Genomic DNA, 17,194 nt, shown 5'->3' with positions numbered 1-17,194 from the left:
CCCAGATCTCCATGGCCCTAATCTTCCCTTTCTTCTCCCTTTCAGATCCTGAATTAGAGACCTATGTATCTTCTAATCTCCAACCATTTCTTTTTACCCACAAAGTGGTTCATCAGGAAGATTCTTCCTTACCACAGTTTTTCAAGACCACCCCTAAGGCCTTAGTGCAGCTGTCTTCCATTTTCAGCTTGTACCCACATACCAAGCCAGCCCATCTGTAAAATTGAACTCAGACATTTTACTCCTATGTCAGCTGGTCATACAGGACTCCCCATACAGTCATAGACACAAGCTGAAGAAGGTGTGCTTGTATAACCATGATGGATGACGTTTGGGCTAACTGCTCACATGGTTTACTTATCACCCACCAGAGTTAGTGTTTCCTTCTTCATGGTAGAAGGAGAAAAATGCACTAATTTGTCTTTCATTTCAGAGAGGATATCCTGGCATGACCCCTCACCTGAGATCTTTAAATGTTTTTTTCAAATATGTTTATCTCCACTTTCTGTATCCCGGGTGTTTCCTCAAGGTTTCCAATGTGACTGCCTTTTGCTCATCTCACTAATAAACATAAAGTCCTCAGTGTAATGAATAGATCTTCAGGATGCCAAGATGCTCCAAATATGTTTGGCCTATATTATGACAGAGTGCAGAAGATAGCCCTGAGGCAAAAGTTTAAATGTATATTTTTATTCATTCTATGTAAATAAAAACTATTTTGGTTGTAATTTAGCAAATAATATAACTTGTGTTTACCCAAATCAAAGCTACATACTTTTATCTGATGTCATATTAATCAGCTCTAGCAAGGACATCAGGTATATCTGATATAAAGATTTAGATCAGGGATATAACTTAGTTGATCTTGCTGTAATCTGCAATCAAACTGTAGGACCCATTTACTTTCTTCAGAGGCCAAAGAGGTGAATTAAATAAATGTAATGGGACTACTATCCCTGCATTCTGTAGATAAGGAGGCCAAAAATTTTTCTGTGAAGACTCAGATTGTAAATATTTTAGACTGCAGACCACATATAGTCTCTGTGGTATATTTTAATTTTTTTAACAATCCTTTAAAAATGTGAAATTAAGCTTGCAGGCTGTACAAAAACTGGTCATGCATCAGATTTTGTCCAGGGTCTGTAGTTTTCCAATTCCTTTTTCAGATCCTTATGATATAGTTAATCTATCTCTACCATCTCTCCACCCTAGGATGTGATATAGTTACTGATTTACCACTTTGTCTCTGGTGATGGTAGGGGGACATTAGTTTTAGAGGCTTTCTCTTTGTTTTCCCCACTATGATAGATCTTACCCCTCAGAATAAGATGTAATATGGGGGTTGAGCTACCTGCCAAGCATGTCAGTCCCAATTATACATTTGAGGCCTGGGGAAATGGTCACTAGGTAGGTCTTCAGACCCAGTGGACTTTAGAATTCCATTTATTATCTGATCCCTGTAATTTATTAGCCTTTTATGATATTTGATTTTTTTAAGCTATGATTGTGACTTTGATTTAAAATTTTAAGATTAAGGAAAAATTCAATTGGGTTTTTCAGTCAATATTTGGAAGTTAATGAGCAAAAATGCCATCTTACTTGAATTACATGGAATTACATGGAATTGAAATTACATGGAATTACATGGTATAAAACATTTTTTTTGTAAAATCAGAGCCATTCTCAAAAAGTGAAAAGGAGATATCTAGAGGTGTCAGAAATAAAGATATAGCTCAGTGTCAGAGCTATAAGAAAAATCTTAAATAATTGGAGCCCAAACAAGTATAGGACTCAGATGTATATATTAGGCAGTGATAGATGAATTTTTAGTGACCCAAGATGGGGGCCTCAGGGCTGTATATTTGGGACTAAAACACCTTGGGTTAAGCTGAGAGCCTCAGAGAAGTGTCCTCTTCATGAAACAAAAATACAACCAATGTGCCCTATAAATTCTGCTTTGCTAAGCAGGAAGCAGTACAGCAGCTTGTCATCTGCCAGTGCTCCAGGTGGAAAAAAGAGTTACCGGCAAGAAGCTAGAAACCCAAGATGACTCCATGTTTGTATAACAGGTTCAGATTTATACCAACAGAGCGGGGCAAGAACCCTTAACTTTGAATTTTTAAGGAACTTGTTTCAGAGCCAGTTAAGAACCCAGGTAAATGCAAAACCAGTCTGTAGAGATTCTTCTATATCCTGAGGCATACAAGATTGCTGGAGAAGAGAATTTCCACACATTAAGCTCATAATGAAAACAAAAATCAAACCATAAGAACAAACCATGAAGAGGAAGAATTATCGAACATATCAAACAGGAGAATTATCATCCTCCCCAAATCTAGAAATAGAATATTCTAAAATTTGTGAAATAAAGATGTATACAATGTTTTACAAAATGGAAAAAGAAGACATGAGACAAAAAATCAAGAGTATAGGAAAAAAAAAAAAAAATTTTAAAAAAAAAAAAAAAAAATCAAGAGTATAAAAACTGTTATGGGATTGAAGAGTTTCCATGTGTCATTGTGGAAAGTTAATAGACAATATCTAAAGGTAATATATATTATGTGCATTGTTTAGAAAGCCTAAAGACAAACAGGTAAAAATGATTATCTATGAGAAGCAGACCAGAGAAAATGTAGGAAAGAGGCAAGAAATGTTGAGGGGGGGTATTATTATAAGCTCTTCTATACTACATAACTTTTAATAAATAGAAACTGTGATGTGGGGGAGAAAGAAAATGTAAGTATTCAGAAATTTTGAGGTGTGTGGATTCAAAGTAATCCTGTGATTAATGGAATACATGGAACATATGTCTTAAAAAAATAAACTTACAGCAAAAAGCAAACATCCCTTGCCCCATCACTTGGGGCAACTATGTAGCACAGCCCAAGAATTCAAGAACTGTATTTTGTGCCCTTTTGCCCCCATGGGCATTGTTCAGAACAACTTAAAAAGAGCACAGACATTACACCCAGAGGCTTTCTTGGAAAATGTTATATTTAAAAAGGTCTGAAGCTGTCACTATGTTGAACATCTTACGTTTATGGACTTAGAGTGTTTTTATTTTGAAATACATCTGAGAAAGAGCTTCCAATCTTTTCAGTGCTTCAAGTTTTTCAAAGTCTTATGAGTCTAGATCTACTGGGTCTTACAGCAAGAAGTCATGAAATCAGATAATGGCAATAATAAAAGGAAAACATTAATCTATGAAACATTGTGGAAGAAAGATAAAACGTCTAAGTGGAAATGGAAAAAAAAAGATGAAATTCGTGATGATAGCATTTGACTTGAGAAAAGTGAAGAAAGGGAGTTCTCACATCAGGTGATCTTAAATGGGGGACAGAGAGAAGAGAAGTGGAGAGTAACATAAGTAGAGACAAGAGTTGGCAAGTCTTAAAATTTGGAACAACTGTGAGGGACAACATACCATAAGTATTTTTACCACAAGGATTAAATTAATTAGTTATTTTTTTTTTTTGACAAGAGTACTTAACTAACCATTTGTATAGCTGCATCTCTGTAACACTGTGATCTGAGTTTCAAATCTGATATTTTCTGTATGAGGACTGTTCACTAGCTGTGCCACTAGAGCTCCCCAAATTTGTATTTTCTAAAGAAAGCTTCTCATCATAGGAATTCCTGTCTAGTTGAATATACACTTCATTCTCAAGCTCACATGGAATATTCAACAAGATCACATTCTAGGCCATAAAACACACCTTGACAAATTTTAAAGAATAAAAATCATACAAAATATGCCCTCAGAACACAATGGAATTAAACTAGAAATCAATAACAAAGATAGCTGCAAAATTCCAAATTAGTTGGAGATTAAGCAACACATTTCTAAGTAACACAAGTCCAAGAAGAAATCTCATGAGAAATTAAAAGGTATTTCAGCTATATGAAAGTAAAAGTACAACTTATCAAAATTTATAAGATGCAGTGAAAACAGTGTTTATAGAAAAGTTCATAACATTCAATGAATGATATATTAGAAAAGGACAGCATCTAAAATCAATGATCTAGACTTTCATCTTAAGATACCAAAAAAAAAAAAAAAAGGAAATCCAATGTAAGCACAAGAAAGGAAATAATAAAAGTTAGAGAAGGTATCAATGAAATTGAAAACAAGAAATCAAGAAAGGGCTTCAAAGGGCAGGGGGTTGGGGGATTAGGATAGGCTGGTGATGGGTATTAAGGAGGGCACATATTGCATGGAGCACTGGGTGTTATACGCAAACAATGAATCATGGAACACTACATCAAAAACTAAGGATGTACTGTATGGTGACTAACATAATAAAAAATTTTTAAAAACACTGAAAACAAAAGCTGGTTTTTTGAAAAGATAAAACTGATAAGTCTCTATCCAGGCTAAGAAAAAAGACACAAACTAATATTAGAAATTGGGGGTATCACTACAGATCTCATAGACATTAAAAGGGTAATAAAAGAGTGCTATGAACAACTCTATGATGATGAATTTGATAATTTAGATAAAATGGACCAATTCCTTGAAATACATGATCTGCCAAAACTCACACAAGAATAGACAATGTGATTAGGCCTACCTATAACCATTACAGAAATTGAACCGATAATTAATAATCTTCCAATATAGAAAGCACTGGCCCCAGATGGCTCACCAGTAAATTCTCCTAAACTTTTAAGGAAGAGATTACAACCAATTCTTTAAAATATCTTTCAGACAATGGAAGCAGAGGAAATACACATTTTATAAGGCTCTAATGCCAAATCAGACAAAGACCTCGCAGGAGAATAAAACTATAGACTAATGGTTCTGATGAACACAGATGCAAAAGTCCTCAACAAAATAGTAGTCAAATCCAACAATGTATAAATTTATACTCTTTGTTTGCAGATGACATTATCATCCATGCAGAAAATCCAAAAGAATTTTTTTAAGAAAAACTCCTGAAAATAATAATTATAGCAAGGTGGTAAGATACAAGGTTAACATATGAAAGTCAATCACTTTCCTATATACAAGCACTGAGAAAGTGAAATTTGACATTAAAAATACAATCTCACTTACGTTATCAAAAAATAAAATGCTTAGATAAAAATCTAAAATTATGTATAAGATCTATATGAGAACACTGAAAAATCTGATAAGATAAACAAAAGAACTAATAAGTGAAGAGATAGTCCATGTATATGGATAGAAAGATTCAATATTGTCAAGATGTCAATTCTTCCCAACTTGGTCTGTTGATTCAATGCAATCCAAATCAAAATCCCAGTAAGTTATTTTGTGGATATGGACAAAATTATTCTGAAGTTTATGTGGAGAAGCAAAAGACCCAGAATATCCAACACAGTATTGAAAGAAAAGAACAAGGTTGGAGGACTAACACAACCCGACTTCAAGACTTCACATAAAGCTATAGTAATCAAGATGAAAGAGGAGACAAATAGCTTGATTAAACAGAATAGAAAGCCTAGAAATAGACCCATATAAATAATATTCAATTGATCTTTGACAAAGAAGCAAAAGCAATACAATGAAGTAAAGATTGACTTTTCAAAAATGGTGCTAGAACAACTGAACGTCCACTTGTGGCAAAAGAATTCAATACTGACATAAGTTTTACATCCCTCAAAACATGAACTCAAAATGGATCACAAACCTAAATGTGAAATTCAAAACTATGAAACTCTTAAAAGATAATATAGAAGAAAATCTGGGTGACCTTGTGTTTGACAATGACTTTTTAGATAAAGCACCAAAGGCACAAGCCATAAAAGAATCAATAAGCTGAACTACATTGAAATTAAATTTTCTGTTTTGCAAAACACAAAGTCAAGAGAATTATAAGAAAAGCCATAGGCTGGGAGAAAATATTTGCAAGACACATTTGTTAAAGACTATTACACCAAATATATAAAGAAAGACCTCTTAAAACTCAACAATAAGAAAACAACCTGATTAAAAAATGGACCACTTTAACAGACACCTCACCAAAAAAGATATACAGATAGCAAATAAGCATATGAAAAGATGGCCCACATCAAGAAAATACAAAGTAAAAAAAAAACAATGAAATACCACCGTGCACCTATTAGAATGGCCAACATCTGGAACACTGGAAACACCAAATTTTAGTGAGGACATGGAGCAACAAGGAACTTTCATTCACTCCTAATGGGAATGCAGAATGGTACAGCCACTTTGCAAGACAATCTGGTGGTTTCTTATGAAATATACTCTTACTATACAGTCCAGTAATCACAGTCCTTGGTATTTACCAGAAGGAGTTGAAAAAATATGCCCACACAAAAACCTGCACACAGATGTTTATAGCAGTCTTATTCATGATTGTCAAAACGGAAATAACCAATATGTACTTCACTGAGTGAATGGATAAACAAACTGTGGTGTATCCAGACAATGGAATATTATTCACTGGGTAAAAAAAAAAAACTGTACAGCCTTGAAAAGGCTTGGAGGAAACAAGTGCATACTACTAAGTGAAAGAAGCCAATTTATCCAAACATATAAAATATATGACACCCAGAGCAAAGCCTAATGTAAACTATGGACTTTGGGCGATAATGATGTGTCAGTGTAGTTTCATCAGTTATAACAAATGTACCACTGGTGAGTGAAGTTGTTAATGGGAGAAGCTATGCATGTGTGGGGATAGGTAGTATATAGGATATTTCTGTACTTTCTACTTAATTTTGCTCTGAACTAAAACTCAAAAAAAAAAAAAAACCACTAAAAAAAATGTGAGCACCTTTATCCCCCCAAGCCACCATACTTCAGTGTGCAAAATAGACACTCATGATACATTTCTTTGCATTGAACACTGAAAGGCTATACACTTATTGGTCATGATTTGATCATATTTCTGATTTTCACTGTTTCCTTCAAAAGTGAATTAAGAGAAAATTACTATTGACCACTAACCAAAATCAAGTAGATAGACATTGAAGTACAACTTGTCTTTTTTCATTTTTTTTTGCTAAAGAATGATTGCCATGCAACATTATATTGTTTCAGTCGTACAAAATAATGATTCAATATTTGTGTATATCGCGAAATCACAATAAGTCTAGTTAACATCAATCACCATGCATAGTTAAGGAATTTTTTTATCGTGAGCTTATTTTTTTGTTGTGTCTTAGTTTGTTTTTTTGTGATTCTATATACAAGGGAGAACATACAGTGTTTGACTTTGTCTGACTTTAGCAGAATGCCTTTGAGGACCATCGAAATTGCAAGATCTTGCCACACACACACACACACACACACACACACACACACACACACATCCCACATTTTCTGTATTCATCCATCAATGGGATACTTGGTTTTTTTCCGTATCTTGACAATTGTAAATAATGCTGCAATGAACATAGGTGGGCATATATCTTTTCAAGTTAGTGTTTTATTTTCTTTGGGTAAGTATCCAGAAGTGGACTTGCTGGGTTATATGGTAGTTTTTTTTTTATTTATTCATTTAGTTAGTTAGTTAGTCAGTTAGTTTTTGAAGAAACTCTATACTGGTTTCCATAGTCACTGCCCCAATTTACATTCCCACCAGCAGTGAACAGGAGTTCCCTTGCTTCATATCCTCACCAACACTTACTATTTCTTGTCTTTTTGATGATAGTCTAACAGGTGTCATGTACATGCTGGCTATATGTGTATCTTTCCAAAAAAAATGTCTATTAATATCATCAGCCCATTTTTAATCAAATTGTTTAATTTTTTGCTATTGAGTTGTATAAATTCTTTGGATATCAACCTTTATTAGATACATGATTTGCAAATATCTTCTCTCTTTTAGAAGGTTGTTTTTTCATTTCATTGACAGTTTCTTTGTTGTACAAAGCTTTTTAGTTTAATAGAGTTCCACTTTTTGTTTTGTTTTGTTTTGCTTTTTATTGCCTTTGCTTTTGGCGTCAAATACAAGAAATTATCACCAAGACCAATGTCAAGGAGTTTAGTGCCTATGGTGTCTTTCAGGAATTTTATAGTTTTGAAACTAATGTTCAAGTCTTTAATCCATTTTGAGTTAACTTTCATGCATGGTCCAGTTTTCCCAACACCATTTGTTCAAGAGACTGTTATTTCCCCATTGTACATTCTTGCCCTCCTTTGTCATAGATTAATTAACCATATATGCATGGGTGTATTTCTGGACTCAATTCTGTGCTATTGATCTATTTGTTTTAAGCCATTCCTGTACTGTTTTGATTACTAAAACTTCGTAATGTAGTTTGAAATCAAGGAGTGTAGTGCCTCCAGCTTTGTTCTTCCCTCTCAAAATTGCTTGGCTATTTGGGGTCTTTCATGGTTCCATACAAATTTTAGGATTGTTTCTTCTTTTTTGTGGGAAAAAAATGCCACTGACATTTTCATAGGATTGTATTGAATCTGTAGATTGCTTTGGGTAATATGGACATTTTAATAATATTCTTCAAATCAATGAATTCAGAATATCTTTCCATTTATTTGTGTTTTCTATTTCTGTCATCAGTGTCTTATTGTTTTCAGTGTACAGGTCTTACACTTCCTTGGTTACATTTATTACTAAGTATTTTATGTTTTGGTGCAATTGCAAATGAGATTGTTTTCTTAATTTCTTTTTTGTCTGGTTCATTATTAGTATATAAAAATGCAACAGATTTCTGTATCCTGAAACTTTACTGAACTTATTGATTAGTTCTAACAGTTTTGGTGAAGTCTTTAGGGTTTTCTACATATAATATCATGTCATATGCGAACAGTAACCGTTTTAATTCTTCTTTTCCAATTTGGATGCCTTTTATTTCTTTTTCTTGCCTAATTTCTTTGGCTAGGGCTCCCAGTACTATGTTAAGTAAAAATGGCAAGAGAGGGCATCCTTCTCTTATTCCTGATCTTGAAGAAAAAGTTCTCAGCTTTTTACCATCAGGTATAATGTTTGCTATGGGCTTTTCCCACATGGCCTTTATTATGTTGAGGCACGTTTCCTCTGTACACACTTTGCTGAGATCTTTTTTTTTTTTTTTATCATAAATGGATATTAAATTTTGCAAGTGCTTTTTTCTGAATCTATTGAGATAATCATATAATTTTTATCTTTCATTTTGTTAATGTGATGTATTACATTGATTGGTTTATGGATGTTAAACCAACCTTGCATACTGGAAAAATCCCACATGATCATATGCAATCATTTTAATGTATTTTTAAATTTAGTTTGCTAATATTTTGTTGACGATTTCTGCATCTATGTTCAGGGATAGCCTGTAAATTTTTTCCCCTTTAATTCTTTGAGGTATAAAGTTAGGTTTTCTACTTGAGATTTGTCTTATTTCTTGAGGTAGGCACTTACTGCTATGAATTTTCCTCTTAGAACTGCTTTTTCTGCATTCCACAAGTCTTGGTATGTTGTATTTCCATTTTCTTTTGTCTTAAGATTTTTTTTTCTCTTTTGATTTCTTCATTGATATGTTTGTCCACTAGCACCTTTTCTTTTCAGCTTAAAAAGTCTCTAACATTTCTTATAAAGCCAATTCAGTGGTAATGAAGTCCTTTAACTCTTGCTTGTCTAAAAAACTCTTTATCTTTCCTTCAGTTCTGAGTGATAATTTTGCCAGGAAGAGTATTCTTGGTTGGAAGATTTTTCTGTCAGTACTTTGAGTATATCATGCCGTCCTCTTCCTATCTGCAAAGTTTCTCCTGAAAAATCGCCTCATAGCCCTACAGGGTTTGCCTTGTATGTAAAAAGTTGATGCTTAGAAGTTGATGCTTTTAAGATTATCTCCTTGCCTTTCACTTTTGACATTTTAATTATATGTCTTGATGTCAGTCTCTTTTGGATCATGCTATTTGAAACTCTCCAGCTTTCTGGACCTGGATGTCTTTTTCCTTTCCCAAGTTTGGGAAGATTTCAGGATTATTTCTTATAATAAGTTTTCTGCCCCACACTTTTCTCCTCAATTTCTTTTATTGTGTATATTAGTAAGCTTGGATGTTGTCCCATAACCTCCTTAGGCTATCTTCAGTTGTTTTTTTTTTTTTTCCTGCTCTGATTGAATAAGTTCCTCTGCCCTGTTTGAGTTCACTGATCCTTTCTTCTGCTTCATTTAGCTGCTGCTTCTGCTCTTGAACCACTCTAGTGTTTTTTTTTTTTTAGTTCAGTTATTGTATTCTTCAGTTCTGTGACTTCTGTTCAGAACTTTCTTAAATCCTCTCTTTGTTGGAGTTCTCATTGTGTTTATCCATTTTTCTCCTGAGCTCAGTGAGCAGCTTTCAAAGAATGCAAATATATGCTGCAAGCATAAGTCCCACTGCCACCATAGCCAGGTGATCTGAAGGTGTCTCAGGTGACAGTCATAAAAACTGGGGCTGCAGATTACTATCGACGTTCTTTTTTTAGAGATACCGATGAGCTGTAGCAAGGCAGAGAGAGAGCACAAATATCACATCCTCTGCCTAATGCTCTCAGACTACCTCTGTAGCCACTAGATGCATGCCAGACCTGCAGCCTGAACCTTAGGCCAAAGCTACAGGATTAGCAAGTAAGCCTCCTTCACGGAAAGCCTGGGAGGGTGTTTCAGTTTGCTGTCTGTGTCCCGGGGGAGGTATCCCACCAAAAAGTATCTCTCTGATTCTTACAGTGCTGTGGGAATGCAAATCCCCTAGCCACTAGAACCAGGTAATCAAGGGTTACTTTTGGGCAGTGGCTGTAAGAACCAGGGCACCAAATATAAAAACAGGGGGCACTAGACATGTATAAGCTCTTCTCCAAGACAGCCCTCCAAGGCTCAGGAAAGGTTTAAATGCAGCCCTTAGACGTGTGCTTAATGGAGAAGCCACCACTCAGGCTGCATCTATGTTGATAAGCTAATAGGTCTCTTTCATAGGAAGATTGAGTTCTTGGATCTGTTGCCTCTTGCTGTGCCCTGGAGGGGTAGCTGTTAAGAACTGTTTCTACATTGGTTATAGTCCTGTGGGAACACCTGAGCATAAGCCCCATTGGCCTCCAATGCCAAATGATGTAGAGGTGTGCCCTGGTAGTAGCTGAAAATATCAGGGCAACAGACAAAGGCATAAGCTCCTTTCCCTAAGATACCAGCTGAAGTGAGGCAGAGGGAAAGGATAGTAATTATGTTCACCAGCCTCCATTTCCTAAAAATACCTCTGTAGGCCCCATAAATGTGCCAAACCAGAAGTCTGCTCCTCAGGCCAAAGCTCCTGGTCAAGCAAATAGGCTTCTCTCTCACAAAGATTAGGGGTGTGTTTCAGCCTGCTATCTGTGCAGTACCTGGGGATAATAGTCTGCCAAGAACCATCTCTTTAATTATTACAGTCCCACAGCACCCAGGAACACAAGCCCACTGGCTTTCAGAGCCAGGCAATCAAAAGATGTCCCCTGGGTTGCAGCTGAAAAAACTGGGTCACCAGATGTAAGACCAGGGCACCAGACATGTGTGGAAGCTCCCCTTCTGGAGGTACTGGCACCTTGGAGTATAACAGAACACGCAAAGATGGTGCCCACTGGCTAGAGCAAAGAAAGGGGGTGAGCAAAGGTACCATCCACCAAAAAAAAAAAAAAAAAGAATTTTAGAAAGAGGTGGTTCTGCTGGCTTTAACAAAGCAAAGAGAGAAAAAAGATGGCACCCACCAGAGAGTAACCTAGGAGGACCCCACCCCATAAACTAAAGTTTTAGAATTTGCAAATTAGTCTTTTTCACATTAAGTCTGGGTGCTTTCCAAGGGCTGCTTCTGCACTAAGCCCTGAAGCAGGTGAGTCTGAATGCACACCCTTTAGGAGCCCTTTCTCTATACACCACAACACAATAGGTCTTGTTGGCACAGGCCCGATTAGTCTTCAAAACCAGATGTTTTGGGGGCTTATCTCTCAGGGGCCAAGCTTAAAAGTTAGGGTAGCCGATATGAGGCGCCTGATGAACTCTTTGCTTCTCAGGGACAAGCTCCAGGTTTCGGTTTTCTTCCTGAGTGTGGGTCACTGTGCCAGGGGGTGGGGTTTATTGTGACATTTCCTCTCAGCCTTTCCTACCTACTTTAATGTGGTTTCCCTTTCATTTATATGATGTGAAGGGGTCACTCTGCCAGGTTTTAGGTTCTTTTCAAAGGAAATCATTCCACAGTATAACAGTTGATTTGGTATGTCCATGGATGGTGAGTTCCTTTGTCACTATCTTGACCTGTGACCAGAATTTACTTGTTAAAACTTTCCTTGATACAGTGGGTTTCACGTGACTGCTGATTTCAGCATATCCTTTCCAGGCTCTAACATGGATCACAAAACAATAATTAACTTAGAAAATCTCAGCCATAAGAGGAGTTTTGAGTGATGAGGAGACAAGTCATCAGGACCTTCTCCCTCATATATGCAAGAAAGGATCCTTATTTTGTATCCAGCAGTACCATGTACCTGCATCTGCTAATGCATACATGGATTTCTAGACTGTATGCCATTGATATTATTCAGTCTCTAACTCTGTCATTTGATAAAGGGATTTTATACACTGCTTTTCTGCTTTCTCTCCAAGCATAGAAGTTAGCATTAATTTTGTGGCTTTTTAAAATTATCTCAGAAATGGTATCCTTTGTATCTAATTTTCGCCACGGTAAATATAACTATGGCTATCTAGGAGTTTTGGACTCATTGCTATCTTTAGCAACAAAATTTATATATTTCATACTGCAAGTCATTTGTTTGTTTTGGACCAGAGAACCCATTCTCCTTTGGTTCATAATTATGCAAATTTTCCAAGGCTTTGTTCCTTTATTTCAGAAAATGTTTATAACACCACAGAAGAACAAGAAACAAATGGACTACTGCTGCAACAATATCCCATTTCTAGTTAACTATTATTCATCTTATTTACATTTTTAGTTTTTTCTTGTGCAAAACAATAACATTTGCAGGTTTGCTTGCTCCAGTCCATAAATATTTGTACTCAATAGTAATATTGGAGTCAGTTTGCTACTTATGTTTAGAAGTTATTAATTATAGGGTTTACTTTACTGTCTTATCATTACTTTTACATGTTATTAAACATCTTTTGAGCCATCAAATCACTTTTGTACATAAGAGCTATCACAAAAACAGTAGTAAAAATGTATATGCAAATATAATGAATTAAGGTGATTCCATTACATGAAAATAGCAGGCAAGATAAAATCAATATAGTCTTTACAGTAGATGAGCATTTTCAAAATGAAATGATAAAGACAATTATAGGATTTGGGGGGAAATCTCAATTCTCATATCAAAAATGGGCAGTATATATGAATAAAATTATATAATTACACTTTGCTATAAAACTACAAAATTTTGAGAATGTTCTTCATTAGAGGAAAGACGACAGAGAGGGGCTGGCCTATCCCTCCCTCCAGCCTTCAAGACAAAGGATGCACAATAGAACACAAGAGCTTTAGGGAGCCCCCAGAAATCACAAGCTCAACTGAGAAATAGGGACATGAGTGAAGGAAGAAGGCAGGTTAGGAAACTAGACAATGAGAGCTCCATCTAAACAGGACAGCAGTTATGCAGTTCCAGCCGCTTGTGCCACATAGGATCGCAGGCGTAGAATACTGATGGGGTCTTCAGATTATTTTCAAGAGAAGCCAAAAATCTGAATTTTTGTTTGCATGGTACCATTGAGGATCTAAATAGCCAGATGTAGCACCAGAGGAAGGAAGCAGGCAGCTGGGCACTGAGGATTTGCTCTAAGCTGTGGACTACAGGAAAGAGTGAGAGGAAACCAGTTTCCCATGCTGTTGACCTGGCCATTTACCACAGCTCTCAAGGATAGGAGAAGGCAGAAACTCTTGAGGAGTACCATAAAGTGTGTGATTGGTTGAAGTATTGTCTTATTATGTACCTTGAACAAAAAAAGTAATTAAAGTGCTAAAAAGAGACATGAACCAGTGGAAAGATAGTTTTCATTTCTTTCCCCTTAACTCAATAATGGAGAAGGTCTTTAAGACACAGGGCTTTCTTGCCTCCCTTGTTAGTAAAGACAGCAAGTGAAGGAGTGGACATGGTGCACTATCTACTTCAGAGGTTAATGTGTGGCTACGTCATCACTGGAGACCTCAAACAGACCACCACTCACCCCATCTCCAAGAAGTTAAGTTTTGTAATGAGCTTCAGGATTCAATACCCTAATCCTTTGCATTAAAAACATCTTTTTAGGTGATAGCAATAACTATGATTTTGTAATTTAAGATAATTTTTAAAAATTATATCGTTCAACGAAAAATTTATTTTAGATCCTAAAGTAGGCTTGGTGGTTATAATTAGTGTATTAATTTGGGTTCCCCCAAAAGCAGATGCTAAAACAGGGTTTATATTTGAGCAGTTTATTTGGTTGAGGGGTAGGGAAGTGAGAGAAGAAGGTAGCTGATAAAAACAAGAGAGCTACTACTGTGGGTGTGACTGGGACTTAGTTCCCTGGAAAGACTGGGAAACATGCACCATAAGGTCACATTGCCTAAGGGGTGAGGGAGCTGAGGTATTTACACACCAACTAATTATTTTTGGTGAATGGAGTGCTGGAGAATTTGGGGAGGTGTTAATTTCTTGCCTGAGCAAACTGGCTTTCCTCAGCTTAAAATCCTTGAAGTCCTCTGAAGTATGGATGGGACACCAACACTGTTCTACTCAAAAGTTAGAGTCCTACCCTACTACAGCTTGTAGTTTAGTGGAGATAAGTAGAAATAAGCAGCACAATGTGAATAATGATACATGTGCATACGTATTTGGAAATTAAATTTTCTGAGAGATCTCATTAATATTCTGTATTCATTTAAACATTATCATGCTTAAATTATAGCATTATTTATTCATCAAGAAATTTAGTTGGTCCTAGCCTTCTCCTCTGAAGTATTTAATTCATAGAGTATTTTTCTTTCTTCCTCTTATCTTTTTATTCCTCACGCATTTTCTAATTAAATCACTTTGCTGTATTTTATGTGCCATGTTAAGCCTCCATAAAACCTACACTGAAACAGATTGCACAAATGAGCAAATGAGAGAGGGGAAGAGTAAAAGAAAGGGAAAAGAGAGACTAGGAAGAATAAAACATGTCTTTTTATTGGATACAATGGCCCTTCAAGGAGCAAAATTGGTTTGATAAAATCTGCCTTTCCTTTCCACTTATGTGTGATTTCCTGAATTGGTAAGGAGTTATTAGAGCCTTCTTTTTTCAGGGAAATGTTTGTTTTCCCTTAGAGAGTTCCTCTTAAATAAGTGAAGAGTAGACGGCCTTGCTAGAGTTGCTGATGAAAAAGTTCATACTTGGTAGAAAGAATTTAGGAAACTTTAAAAGCTGATCAAATGAACAAGGTTCTAGATCATTTATCTAAAATTCTTTGGTTAGAAGTATTATATAAGAAGAAATATGCTTTGAGGAGTGTTGAAAAATGGTCTCATGAACCCAGATGGCATGATGGTTGAAATAATAACAGACAAACTTGGATGATGAGCTAAATCTCTTCCAGAACCATTTGGATATACTAGGAAATCTGAGAGAAGTTCTAAATGGATATGAGGCTTCTATATGGAGGAAATTTGCACAACTGATTCAAAGCATGTGACTATTTGTCAACAATGGTGTAATTTTCCACAGCTGTTTATGGAGCTGTCAGCTAAGGCAGACAATAGTGTTTAAAACAGAGGCAAAACTTTAGAGTGAAGAGAGCATACCAGTTCAGTTCAAAAACAGTCACTGATGAATCATTGAACACTACATATGAAACTAATGATGTACTATATATTGGCTAATTTAATTTAAATTTTAAAAATTTTAAAAATAAAGATGCTTTTTACACACACACACACACACACAAGACTTAGGTTCAAATCCCAGCACTACCACTTAGTAGTAGCTGGGTGGCTCTAAGTGAGTCATTTAACTTTTCTAAGCCTTATTTCCCAATCCTTAAAATGGGTTAATAATAATACCTATGATTCGTAGATATTAATAATACAGAATGGCTACAATAAGGTAACACAAATAATGTTTGTTAGTGTATTTCTCCACTGTCAAATTAACCAATAAGATATTTTGTTTAGCGCCCTAACATGGTTTTTATCAGAGAATGTGGAGTCTTGGATTATAACTTACCTTTCATACTGTCCCTATCTCAATTCCATCCCTGTTGAAATTATACAGTTTTAATAAATGGACTCAGAAATAATGGTCTTTCTCACCGCTGTAATATCTTGTTTTCTAATATTCTGAAATTAGTAGAGTATTGATATCTGAAAGGCTTCTGATGTGGGAAGAGGTATTTCTTTCCTGTCAGCTGCAAAAACACAATTGTGTGTTTATCATACACAAGATGTGTGTGACCTTTACCATACCTCAACCTGAAGCACCATTCTGTTATCAGACAAGATGCCGGGCATGGCATTGCCTTATAAAGACCCCAAGGCTCTGTGATTACATGTGTTTATATATGCCAGATAATACATCACTGATTGTATGTAGTTCTCTATTCAAAAGCAATCTATCTGGTTAATATGTCTCAAGTTCCACAAACACCACCACTTCTCCAGAGCCAGATTGCTTTACTTTGAGTTCATCATATATTTTGTAATTCCCAGTAACCAGGGTTCTTTTGCTTGAGCTCTTTGGCTTCCTTCTCAAATTTGTAAAACACATCAATAGCCTTCTATGTTTGGCCTGTAGTCCTAGTACAATTTGAGTCAATTATAAAGATTTATTGACTACTTTACTTTGAAAACACAAATGTGGAACCAGAAAAACAAAATTTCCACACAATGCTGATTATATAAAATAAGATAGAGGGAGAAGAAAGCTCCAAACCTGTTTATTCATCATTGGCTAATAAAATTTTAATAATGGATTTGCTGAAATGAACCCAGCCATCAGGTGCCAGATCAGCTCTGTTGTTGATACACTGTCAAGGCAGCCAGCTCTGCTGAGTCCTCTGTTATCTTTGGCACCAGGTGAGGTGTTCTTATATTGGTATACTGGATGTAAGAAGCTGGAAATAGTAAGCGAATCAATTGGATAATTGCATCAAAATAAATCATGGTCTTCAAACACCTAATTAGACAGTTTGTAAGAACACATTAACCAAAAAAAAATCTCAATTCATATGTAAGGAAAATACTTGTGTCAATAGCAGCTAGCTAACTTGATCCACAGAAGTGCCATTACAAACCACAGC

This window comes from Ursus maritimus, unplaced genomic scaffold (genome assembly GCF_017311325.1).
Source record: "Ursus maritimus isolate PB19 unplaced genomic scaffold, ASM1731132v1 scaffold_9, whole genome shotgun sequence".
Taxonomy (NCBI): Eukaryota; Metazoa; Chordata; class Mammalia; order Carnivora; family Ursidae; genus Ursus; species Ursus maritimus.
The sequence above is the reverse complement of the archived record's forward strand: the minus strand, read 5'-3'. Positions refer to the sequence as shown.